At 42.3% G+C, this 11,567-nt stretch overlaps 1 long non-coding RNA gene across 1 annotated transcript; it reads left to right on the forward strand.

Moving 5' to 3' along the window:
• Window positions 1-9,441: 9,441 nt before the first annotated feature.
• On the forward strand, window positions 9,442-11,117 carry Gm52573. The gene is made up of 2 exons (XR_003954137.1): window positions 9,442-9,788; window positions 10,532-11,117. It is a non-coding gene; the product is annotated as a predicted gene, 52573 (long non-coding RNA).
• The last annotated feature ends 450 nt before the right edge of the window (window positions 11,118-11,567 follow it).

Consider the following 11,567-nt stretch of genomic DNA (forward strand, 5'->3'; position numbering starts at 1 on the left):
GAGTGATCCGAAGATTGACAATTATCAACTTCCGTTTAAAAGCAATCCTTTTTAGAACATTCTCCTTTACTTATAACCCAATCAATACCAAATAACATTTCACCTCCATCTTCTATTGAAGACTCATGTAAGGAATGGAGGCCCAAAAGCACAGGATTAAATATGTACTACCCCCCTTTTTTTTTTTTGACAGCTCACTTTTTTTTATTGAATATTTTATTTACATTTCAATTACATTTCAAATGCTATCCCCTTTCCCAGTTCCCTTCCCCCAGTCTCCTATTTCCTCCCTTCCCTCTTCTATGAGGGTGTTCCCCAGCCATTCACTCCTGCATCCACACCCTGCCATACCCTTACACTGGGGCATCACACTACTTTGTATTACATATTCAATAAATGTTGTTAATTATCATTTATTTAGTGTCTCTAGTTCAGCTGGTATTCTAAATAAGGCCCTGTCTGAAAAATAACAACAAAGATAAACAATCACAATTATATTTGTTAAGGGCCATTTAAAGACTATTTTTTATTTCCAGCTCCAAATTAATCCTAAAGATAAAATATGATTAATTCAATATTGTTAACTATGGTGGTTTTCTCTAATGGCCCAAGTTAAAGGACAGCTTGTCATTTTGACTTGTTTTTCCTCTATAATCTTGAGATTTACATAGTATGAATTCTTTCCACTGTTGATGGTATGTTTTATTTATTTATTTTGTTATTTTCGAGACAGGGTTTCTCTGTGTAGCCCTGGCTATCCTGGATTCACTTGGTAGAACAGACAGTTCTTCCGTTGGGAAACCTGCCTTCCTCTGCCCCCGAGTGCTGGGACTAAAAGCATGCACCATCATTGCCCGGCATGGTAGGTTTTATGAACTGCAGATTTTTTTTATTGGGTATTTATTTCATTTACATTTCCAACGCTATCCCAAAAGTCCCCCACACGCTCCCCCCACCCACTCCCCTACCCACCCAATCCCACTTCTTGGTCCTGGGGTTCCCCTGTATTGAGGCATATAAAGTTTGCACGACCAATGAGCCTCTCTTTCCACTGATGGCTGACTAGGCCATCTTCTGATTCATATGCAGCTAGACACACGAGCTCCGGGGGGGCTACTGGTTAGTTCATATTGTTGTTCCACATATAGGGTTGCAGATCCCTTTAGCTCCTTGGGTACTTTCTCTAGCTCCTCCATTGGGCCCATCCAATAGCTGACTGTGAGCATCAACTTCTGTGTTTGCCAGGCCCCGGCATAGTCTCACAAGAGACAGCCATATCTGGGTCCTTTCAGCAAAATCTTGCTAGTATATGTAATGGTGTCAGCGTTTGGAGGCTGATTATTGGATGGATTCCCGGATATGGCAGTCTCTAGATGGTCCATCCTTTCGTCTCAGCTCCAAACTTTGTCTCTGTAACTCTTTCCATGGGTGTTTGGTTCCCAATTCTAAGAAGAGGCAAAGTGTCCACACTTTGGTCTTTGTTCTTCTTGAGTTTCATGCGTTTAGCAAATTGTATCTTATATCTTGGGTAGTCTAAATTTCTAGGCTAATATCCACTTATCAGTGACTACATATTGTGTGAGTTCTTTTGTGATTGGGTTACCTCATTCAGGATGATGCTTTCCAGGTCCATCCATTTGCCTAGGAATTTCAAAAAATCATTCTTTTTAATAGCTGAGTAGTACTCCATTGTGTAAATGTACCACATTTTTCTGTATCCATTCCTCTGTTGAGGGGCATCTGGGTTCTTTCCACCTTCTGGCTATTATAAATAAGGCTGCTATGAACATAGTGGAGCATGTGGTCTTCTTACCGGTTGGAACATCTTCTGGATATATGCCCAGGAGTGGTATTGCAGAATCCTCTGGTAGTACTATGTCCAATTTTCTGAGGAACCGCTGGACTGATTTCCAGAGTGGTTGTACAAGCTTGCAATCCTACCAACAATGGATGAGTGTTATTCGACGCGTTCTCACGACCGGCCAGGAAGAACACCACAGACCAGAATCTTCTGCGGCAAAGCTTTATTCTTACATCTTCAGGAAAAGAGAGCAAGAAGCAAGAGAGCGAAGCAAGAGAGAGAAAGAACGAAAACCCGTCCCTCTTAAGGAGCATTCTCCTTCGCCTCGGACGTGTCACTCCTTGATTGGCTGCAGCCCATCGGCCGAGTTGACGTCACGGGGAAGGCAGAGCACAAGTAGTCATAAGATACCCTTGGCACATGCGCAGATTATTTGTTTACCACTTAGAACACAGGATGTCAGCGCCATCTTGTAACGGCGAATGTGGGGGCGGCTCCCAACATCTCCCCCTTTTTCTTTTAATAAGAGCAAATAGGCCACCCATATTAATGAGAGTGGAGATAGAGGTCAAATCCCCAGTGTGTAGGTAAAGGAGCCATGTACAGGATTAGCTCTTAGGCTTACAGGCTTTTACCCAGAGCAACCCTGACCTGCTCCCGTGTCGTTTTGCCTGGGGGAAGGGAACTAGGACACTGAACCTTCATGAAAGATGACATGTCTCCCTAGAATAGGCTCATATATGCCGCAGAGCCTTTCCATTGCAGTGCTTAGCCTTGCAACTCTCTCGGGCTGCTGAAGCACACTCACTCTATCCCGTGCAATGAGTCTAGCCTCATGGGATATAAGAGCTGAGTGGCCAGCGACCTATTGCCTAAGCATAGATAACCATATATCAGGGGGAGCTCCATGTTCTAGTCCTGCAAGCGCCTGGGCAATAACCACCTTGTCTCTCCTAGTTTAGGCCTTAAGCTTACAGACCAATCAAAGAAGCAACACTAATCCACAGCAAAGTGTATCTCCAAATAATATTAATCCCACCCATTTTTTAAAGAAAGAAAATGCTGAGGAGATCCAATTGGGTAATCCTTTGGTCAGGGACAGGTCCAAGCGCGTGGAGTTGACCTGAATGATGGCAAGCCTCGAAGGGTCTGTTCAAATTCAGCCATCCAATTCTGTAACATATACTGAAAAAGACTTTTTGACAAATTAGCTGCCCTAGTAAATTTAACATACTGAATGGAAATAACACACAATCCCGGAAACTTTTGTTCACATCCCTGCTGAGTTATTTGTCATAATACATCTAGTTGTATCTGGACAAGATCTATGAGTTGATTAACCAGCATGAGACCTCTCTGTATCTTGACATTAGCTGAGGCCTGTTCATCTATGACTGTAGTCACTGAGGCTGACAAAGTGTTAATGGTGTCAGTCATCTGGACCTGTCCAGACAGAGCCAAGGCTGTCTGAATTAAGGCCAAACCCAGTTCCCAGTTAGTGGTAAAAAAGCAGGAGAATACTTGAGCATTATACATCACCGTCATTGGGAGTGGAAATGTCGACATTATCCCCCAACGCTGCTCTCTCTTTATTATTGACGCCCTGGACATCACCAAGACGAGGGACATTAGTATTCCCTTGGTCAGTCTGGATTTTTCGGGTGAGTCTTTTTGGTACCCAAAATGGGTTGTCTTCATCCTGTGGGAAAACACAGACAGCTCCCCTGGATCTTATCAAGATAGGATCCGGGCCATACCATTTATTATCAAGGACATTTTTCCATTTAACCATCTCATTGGGCCTATCTGGCTCTGAACAATGACGTTCAGCCGCAGTATGGCCATGAGCATCAATATTTAAAAAATTGAGTGTAAAGAGTGCCAAAGACACCGACACTCTTGGTGCTCGGGGTACAGTCTCCTCAAAAGTTCCCCTCTTCTGTTTTATAAGATAGGCTTTGAGGGTGCGATGCGCACGCTCAACAATACCCTGTCCTTGAGGGTTGTATGGAAGTCCAGTCAGGTGGGTTACGTCCATCTGACGGCAGAACTGCTGAAATTTTTGGGACGTATAAGCTGGTCCATTATCAGTCTTAAGGAGTCTGGGTTTCCCCCAAGCACTCCATGCCTCAAGACAATGTTGAATCACATGTGAGGCTTTTTCTCCGGTTAACGGAGAGGCAAACATGATGCCAGAACATGTGTCAATGGACACATGGAGATATTGAAGTTTTCCAAAGGAAGAAACATGTGTAACATCCATTTGCCAGACCTGTAGAGGTCGAATACCGCGTGGGTTAATTCCCACATGAGGAACTGGCAAGAACTCACAGCAGCTTTGACATTGAGTAACAATGTCACGGGCTTCTTTTCTTGTCAAGGAGAAACGACTGCGTAATGTTTCAGCCGTCACATGAAAATTGTTATGAAAATTTCTTGCAGCCTCTACCGGGGATGATAGGGCAGCAGCCACCACTTTAGTGGCCTTATCTGCCAAATCATTTCCCAGAGCCATGGGGCCAGGTAGGCCTGAATGGGCTCTAACATGAGTAATATAAACAGGAGATCTTCTAGATAACAAAACTAATTGTATCTGCTGAAAAATATTGGCAACTCTACTGGAAGGCTTAATCACTCCAGCCACTTCTAAAAGATTTACTGCATTAACCACATAATAGGAATCTGACACAATATTAAGGGGTTTTAAAAAGGTTTTTAAAACTTCTAAGACCACTAAACATTCTACCACTTGAGGTGAATTTTCATTATATTGTTTGGATACCACTTTACCATTAGCCACATAGGCACCTATGCCAGTTTTTGATCCATCAGTATATACCACAATCCCATTTTTAAGTGGGTTTCTTACTGTTATTTGTGGAAACACAACAGATTGATTTTGGGCAAACTGTAAGATTGGATGTTTTGGATAATGGTTATCTATTTTTCCTGAAAAGGAGGTAACTAAAACTGCCCAATCATTAGATGCGGCTGCCAAGGTTTGAACCTGTGCAGCGGTATAAGGTACAATTAAAAGATATGGACTTTGCCCAAAGTGGGTGATTGCTGCTTTTAGGCCTTTAAGGGCAAGCTGTGCAATTGCATCAGGATACCAATCTATTATTTTAGCTGGGGATACGTTTGGATGGATCCACAACAATGGCCCATTCTGCCACAAAACTGCAGTTGGCAATTGTGCTGTCTTAAAGACACACAAACTGAAAGGCTGCGAATCCTCAATACGTTGTAATTGTGCATTCTGTAAGGCTTTTTCCACTTTTTGTAAGGCCTGGTTAGCAGCTAGAGTAAGAGTCCTAGGGGAGGAGATATGAGGATCTCCTTCTAAAATACTAAACAAAGGCCTTAATTCAGCAGAAGGAATCTTTAAAAAGGGTCTGAGCCAATTAATATCTCCCAACAGCTTTTGAAAATCATTTAAGGTATGGAGGTGATCTCTTCTTATCTCTACCTTTTGGGGCACAATCTTATCTGGGGACACCACAGAGCCCAAGAATTGTCCTGTATCAGAAATTTGGACCTTTTCTGTGGCTATCTGTAAACCCCACTGACTTAAAGTTTTAAGTAGAAAAGGATATGCCTTTTGTAGCATGGTAAGGTCTTTATGGCACAGGAGGATGTCATCCATGTAAAGGAGCAAAATTAAAGAGGGGAATTGTTCCCTCATTGGCAAAAGAGCTTTTTGCACATAAAGCTGGCACATTGTAGGACTATTGGACATCCCCTGTGGTAAGACCTTCCATTGATACCTCTTATCAGGTTTAGCAGAATAAGCTCTCTGACCCGTTAACAAGTCAAAAGTCCAATCTCTCTGCTCTGGAGTTAAAGCAGCAGCGTTTGCTCGGGCCTGCGCCTGTGCCGCCTCCTGCCACAAAGCTCGCCATTCCACATATTTGGCCATACTAGGGAGAGCGGCTTTTGCAATCATTTGCCAGTCGGCAGGAGTTAGTGCCATGCTGGCAAGCCTGTCTAACTGCACCAAGGTAAAATTAGCATTGATTCCATATTTAATCTGCACATATTCTACCGGAGCGTGGACACGCCCACCCTCGGCTCCTTCAAAGACTGGAAATGCCTGTTGTATTTTCCTTTGTTCCTCTCGGGGAATGAATGAGTCTGCGCACTGCCTTTCTGCGCACTGCCTCTCTGCGCATTGCTGACGCACTACGGGCTGACGCACTACGCAGGGCGGGGACTCCGCATAGGGCGGGAGTGCACCTGGTAGCCGATTGCCCTGAGGCCAATTAGCAAACTGGCCTTCGCCAGCCGCTTTTGGCTTTTTTCTTGACCGATTAGCTGGCTGGTAATGGGCTGCTTCTTCCTCCCAGTCTGTTTCCTCAGAGGAGGATTCTTCATCTGCTTCAGAACTACTAAGAGCTGGCTTCCTGAGCTCATCTAGTGACGAGTATCTCCTAGAGACCTCCGCTAATCGATCTTTTTTCTTCTCCCTTTTTCCTCTTTTTCTTCTAATCTCTCTCCAGGTATTCCTACCTAACCTTAACTTTTCCTCGGGTTCAAGACCCTTGGAAAGGCCTGTATACTTACCGTTTCTCCTTGTTCCTACTCTCTCTCTCCGCTTTACTTCTGATAGACTGTCCTGAATTTCCTCTAGAATTTTTAGCCCTGCCTTAAGCACTATATAACATGTGAAAAGGAACAAAAGGGCTCCTAACACTAGAAAAAATTCAAGGCCAAACATTTTCCACTTTACTTCTGATAGACTGTCCTGAATTTCCTTAGAAAGTTCAAGATCAGACTTACCTCGTTCCCCAGCTGAAAAGTTCTGAATTCATACAGTTGAATCCTTCTTAACAGTCTGCTTTACGGGAACCTTTATCACCGTCGTTCCCCAGCTGATGAGTTCTGAATTCGGCAGTTGAATCCTTCTCAACAGTCTGCTTTACGGGAACCTTTATCACCGTCGTTCCCCAGCTGATGAGTTCTGAATTCGGCAGTTGAATCCTTCTCAACAGTCTGTGTTACGGGAACCTTATAACCTTGATTCGCAGTTCTGGTTCTGGAATGAAGTATCCCTCCTGCGCCAGTCCGGAGTTTTTTCTCGTCCCGGATTTTCTCGTCCCGGAATTCGGCACCAATTGTTATTCGACGCGTTCTCACGACCGGCCAGGAAGAACACCACAGACCAGAATCTTCTGCGGCAAAGCTTTATTCTTACATCTTCAGGAAAAGAGAGCAAGAAGCAAGAGAGCGAAGCAAGAGAGAGAAAGAACGAAAACCCGTCCCTCTTAAGGAGCATTCTCCTTCGCCTCGGACGTGTCACTCCTTGATTGGCTGCAGCCCATCGGCCGAGTTGACGTCACGGGGAAGGCAGAGCACAAGTAGTCATAAGATACCCTTGGCACATGCGCAGATTATTTGTTTACCACTTAGAACACAGGATGTCAGCGCCATCTTGTAACGGCGAATGTGGGGGCGGCTCCCAACAGATGAGTGTTCCTCTTTCTCCACATCCTTGCCTGAAAGATCTCCCATGCTCATGGATTGGCAGGATCAACATTGTAAAAATGGCTATCTTGCCAAAAGCAATCTACAAATTCAATGCAATCTCCATCAAAATTCCAACTCAATTCTTGAACAAATTAGAAAGGTCAATCTGCAAATTCATCTGGAATAACAAAAAACCTAGGTAAGCAAACACTCTTCTCAAGGATAAAAGAACCTCTGGTAGAATCACCATGCCTGACCTAAAGCTGTACTACAGAGCAATTGTGATAAAAAACTGCATGGTACTGGTATAGCGACAGACAAGTAGACCAATGGAATAGAATTGAAGACCCAGAAATGGGGCATGGTGGTACATGCCTTTAATCCCAGCACTTGGGAGGCAGAGGCAGGCAGATTTCTGAGTTTGAGGTCAGCCTGGTCTACAGAGTGAGTTCCAGGACAGCCAGGGGTATACATAGAAATCCTGTCTCAAAAAAAAAAAAAACAAAACAAAACAAAAAAGGGATTCAGAAATGAACTCACACACCTATGGTCACTTGATCTTTGACAAGGGAGCAAAAAACATCCAGTGGAAAAAAGACAGCATTTTCAACAAATGGTGTTGGCACAACTGGCCTTTATAATGTAGAAGAATGCGAATTGATCCATTCCTGTCTCCTTGTACTAAGGTCAAATCTAAGTGGATTAAGGAACTCCACATAAAACCAGAGACACTGAAACTTATAGACGAGAAAGTAGGAAAAAACCCTCGAATGTATGGGTACAGGGGAAAAATTCCTAAATAGAACAACAATGGCTTGTGCTATAAGATCGAGAATTGACAAATGGGACCTCACTAAATTGCAAAGCTCCTGCAAGGCAAAAGATACTGTCAATAAGACAAAAAGGCCACCAACAGATTGGGAAAGGATCTTTACCTTTACTAAATCAGAGAGGGGAATAATATCCAGTATATATATAAAGAACTCAAGAAGGTGGACTCCAGAAAAATCCAATAACCCCATTAAAAAATGGGGCTCAGAGCTAAACAAAGAATTCTCACCTAAGGAATACCGAATGGTTGAGAAGCACCTGAAAAAATGTTCAATATCCTTAATCATCAGGGAAATGCAAATCAAAAAAACCCTGAGATTCCACCTCACACCAGTCAGAATGGCTAAGATCAAAAATTCAGATGACGGCAGATGCTGGAGAGGATGTGGAGAAGTTCCTAGGCAAATGGATGAACCTGGAGGGCATCATCCTGAGTGAGGTAACTCAATCACAAAAGAACTCACATGATATGTACTCACTGATAAGTAGATAATATCCCAGAAACTTAGAATACCCAAGATATAAGATACAATTTTCGAAATACATGAAACTCAAGAAGAACAAAGACCAAAGTGTGGACACTTTGCCCCTTCTTAGAATTGGGAACAAAAGTGGATGCTCACAGTCAGCTATTGGATGGATCACAGGGTCCCGAATTGAGGAGCCAAAGCTTGAACACAGGATTTGAGGACCAGTCTTTGTTTTCATGCTCCCAGATACCCCTTCTCCCTCTACTACCCTCCAAGCCCAGGCTTGGTCCTTGGCAACAGAAGTACACTTTGATATCATTAATCTTAAATCTAGATGTCAGGACTTAGAGCAAATGTATCACTTATGTAACCATCCAAGTCAATGCCAGGTACCAGCTTATACTCAAGTATTTTCATAGAAGTGTAGCTACAGACTAGTGAACTGCCATTTGAGTGCTAGGAAGTGAAATGGGTTTGAGCAGTGCTCTTAACAACAACTGAATGATCCCTTAGCCCACTAACCTACTTTCAATAATATAAGAGACAGTACTATACATTACAGATTTGAGATACAAACACCAGCTTTGAGGAAAGCTGAAAGAAGATGGTGACTTTGAGGAAACAAAGCTGTGTGTGCTTCAGGTGACAGAGCTAGAAGAGTGGGAATTCCTAAGACATTGTGGCTAAGGCAATATCATCATAACCTCAAGTTGCTGAACAAGAAACTGTAAGTTTTGATGGATTCCCTGGTGAATTTTGGTCTTGTTTGTTCTGTTCATTGTTTATAATGCTCTGATTCTTTCTGGTAAGGCTTCTTTTGTGACATTGTGTGTTGAAAGCATAATAGGCTCTCCTTAGGATATGGCAGTCATGTTAGATAAACAGGTGTTTTCACGTTTGAGGAAACAGATGGTAGTTAAATTAATATGGCTCCCATAGACTCATAGGTTTGTATACATGTTTCCTAGTTTGTGGAACTGTTTGGGAAGGAACACAGGTCTGCCTTTTTTGGAAGAGGTGCAACACTTGGGTGCATTTTCAGGCTTTAATCTCTTCTGAACACGTCCATATTGCAAGCTCCCACTTTCGTGGAGTTCAAAATATGAGTTCTCACCTTTCCCTTGATTTACAGCTAAGACCTTGTAATCCAAGAGGAACTTTCCAGATGCATTTATGTCCAACATTTTTATAATTTATGGATGATTCTGGATGACTATGAGGTAAGAATGCCCTTCAATATCTCAGCTTTTACATTTGACCATCTTCAGAAAAGAATTTAACTTAACTTTCATAGGAGTAGGCAAACTTATGTGTAAATGTGTCTAGATTCCCTGAGTAAAATCTCAATACTCCCACACTTGAAGAAAGGCGTTGCTTTGGAAATGGCTCCTGTGCTCTCCTTACTCATCACAGGAAGAATCTTTTGCAGGTGTTCTGTCTTGTCTGCTGTGCTAGGTATTCTTGTCAGTCAAATTGAACACATCTGGAATTAGCTGAAACAGAAAGAGTTGGGTACTGTGAGGTATTTTTCTTAATTATAGTTTTCAATCTGGGAAAAGTATTTTTAATCTGGGTCTTTTGTGGTGATAAGATTCACCTTGAATCCATAATTGGTCTTTCAAACATATACTTTGTGTTTATGGAAACATTAAATTTACTTTACTCAACCAATTATTGTCTCCTCTTCTTGACTCCAAATCTGTGTATTTGCTAGCTCTAAGGATCAAGAAGTGTTTGTTGTTCATTTAGTGGCAGGCTCAATTCACTTAGCATAAGGACCTCCAGGGGTTTTGAATGAGAATCATTGCAATACACTTATATGTTTGAATACTTGGTCCCTAGATGGTGGGAAATTTAGGAAGGATTAGGGATGTGGCCCTGTTACAGGAGGTGTGTCAGTGGTGGAAGGCAGACTTTGAGGTTTTCCTAAACCCAACAAATCTGAGTGTTTTTTTTTTCCTAGCTTGTCCTTCTTTTCTACTTTGATAGTAGATCAAGATGTAATGTCTACCTACTAAGGCAACTCCATGCAACCTACTGATTGCCACATTTCCTGCCATTATGATCCTTTGGTTTGGTTTTGTTAAAAACAACAACAACAACTTCCCAGACATTCAGTTTTACCAATGAAGACTGAGGAGGCTGATGAAGTTGTGAATGCCTTCAAGACCAGAGAGGCAGAGAAAGAACCAAGCTTAACTTCCTCAACTGACTTTCCAGAGGAAAAGGGCCCTTTCCCCTCCTCCAAACTGTGCTAAATACTCTTCAACTAATGCCTTTCCTTTCCACATCCTGTGTTCATTTCCTCTCAACTGGCAACTTGCTTACATATTAACCTATGGTCTACTTTATTTACTCCTGTTTACAGAAAGCTCTTACTTAGTATTAAAGTTGTATGCTAGAGCTGAGCCACAGCACAACAAGAAACAAGTATTTTTCACAATCTTGAGGTTCACCATGTGATTGAATATCCTCCAACAATGGCCACAAACACTTATTGTATTTACCTTGAAAGTATAAGTCCCCAATAAACATTTCTTTATGTTGCTTTTGTTTGGTGTTTTTTCACAGCAATAAAAAAATGGAGAGACTTCAGAGTTCATCCACTTTATGGCCAGTGTCATGACTGATATTATGATATCTGCATAGATCATGTTTTGCTTCACCTCTCTAAAGGAACTCTGGCTGCTTCTACTTCAAGGTCTTGAGAATACAGTTGTGATGAGCCTGGGTGTGGAAAGCTATATGACACTTGGTTTTCAGTTCTTTTAAGCAGAACTGTGGGCTACCATGTTAATTCTGTTGTTAGCAGTCCTTTAGATGTCACCATACCACTTTCTATAGTTATCAGATCCTCTCATGATCCACCAACAATGCACAGGAGCTCCAGTTTGTCCATAGACCAGAACACTTGTTGTCTTTTGTTTGTCTTCACTACCATAAATAAAGATGAGGGTGTGATGGATCCTTTTAATTGTCAACTTGGCACAATCTAGATC

The sequence above is a fragment of the Mus musculus genome, chromosome 2 (assembly GCF_000001635.26).
Source record: "Mus musculus strain C57BL/6J chromosome 2, GRCm38.p6 C57BL/6J".
NCBI classification, from domain to species: domain Eukaryota; kingdom Metazoa; phylum Chordata; class Mammalia; order Rodentia; family Muridae; genus Mus; species Mus musculus.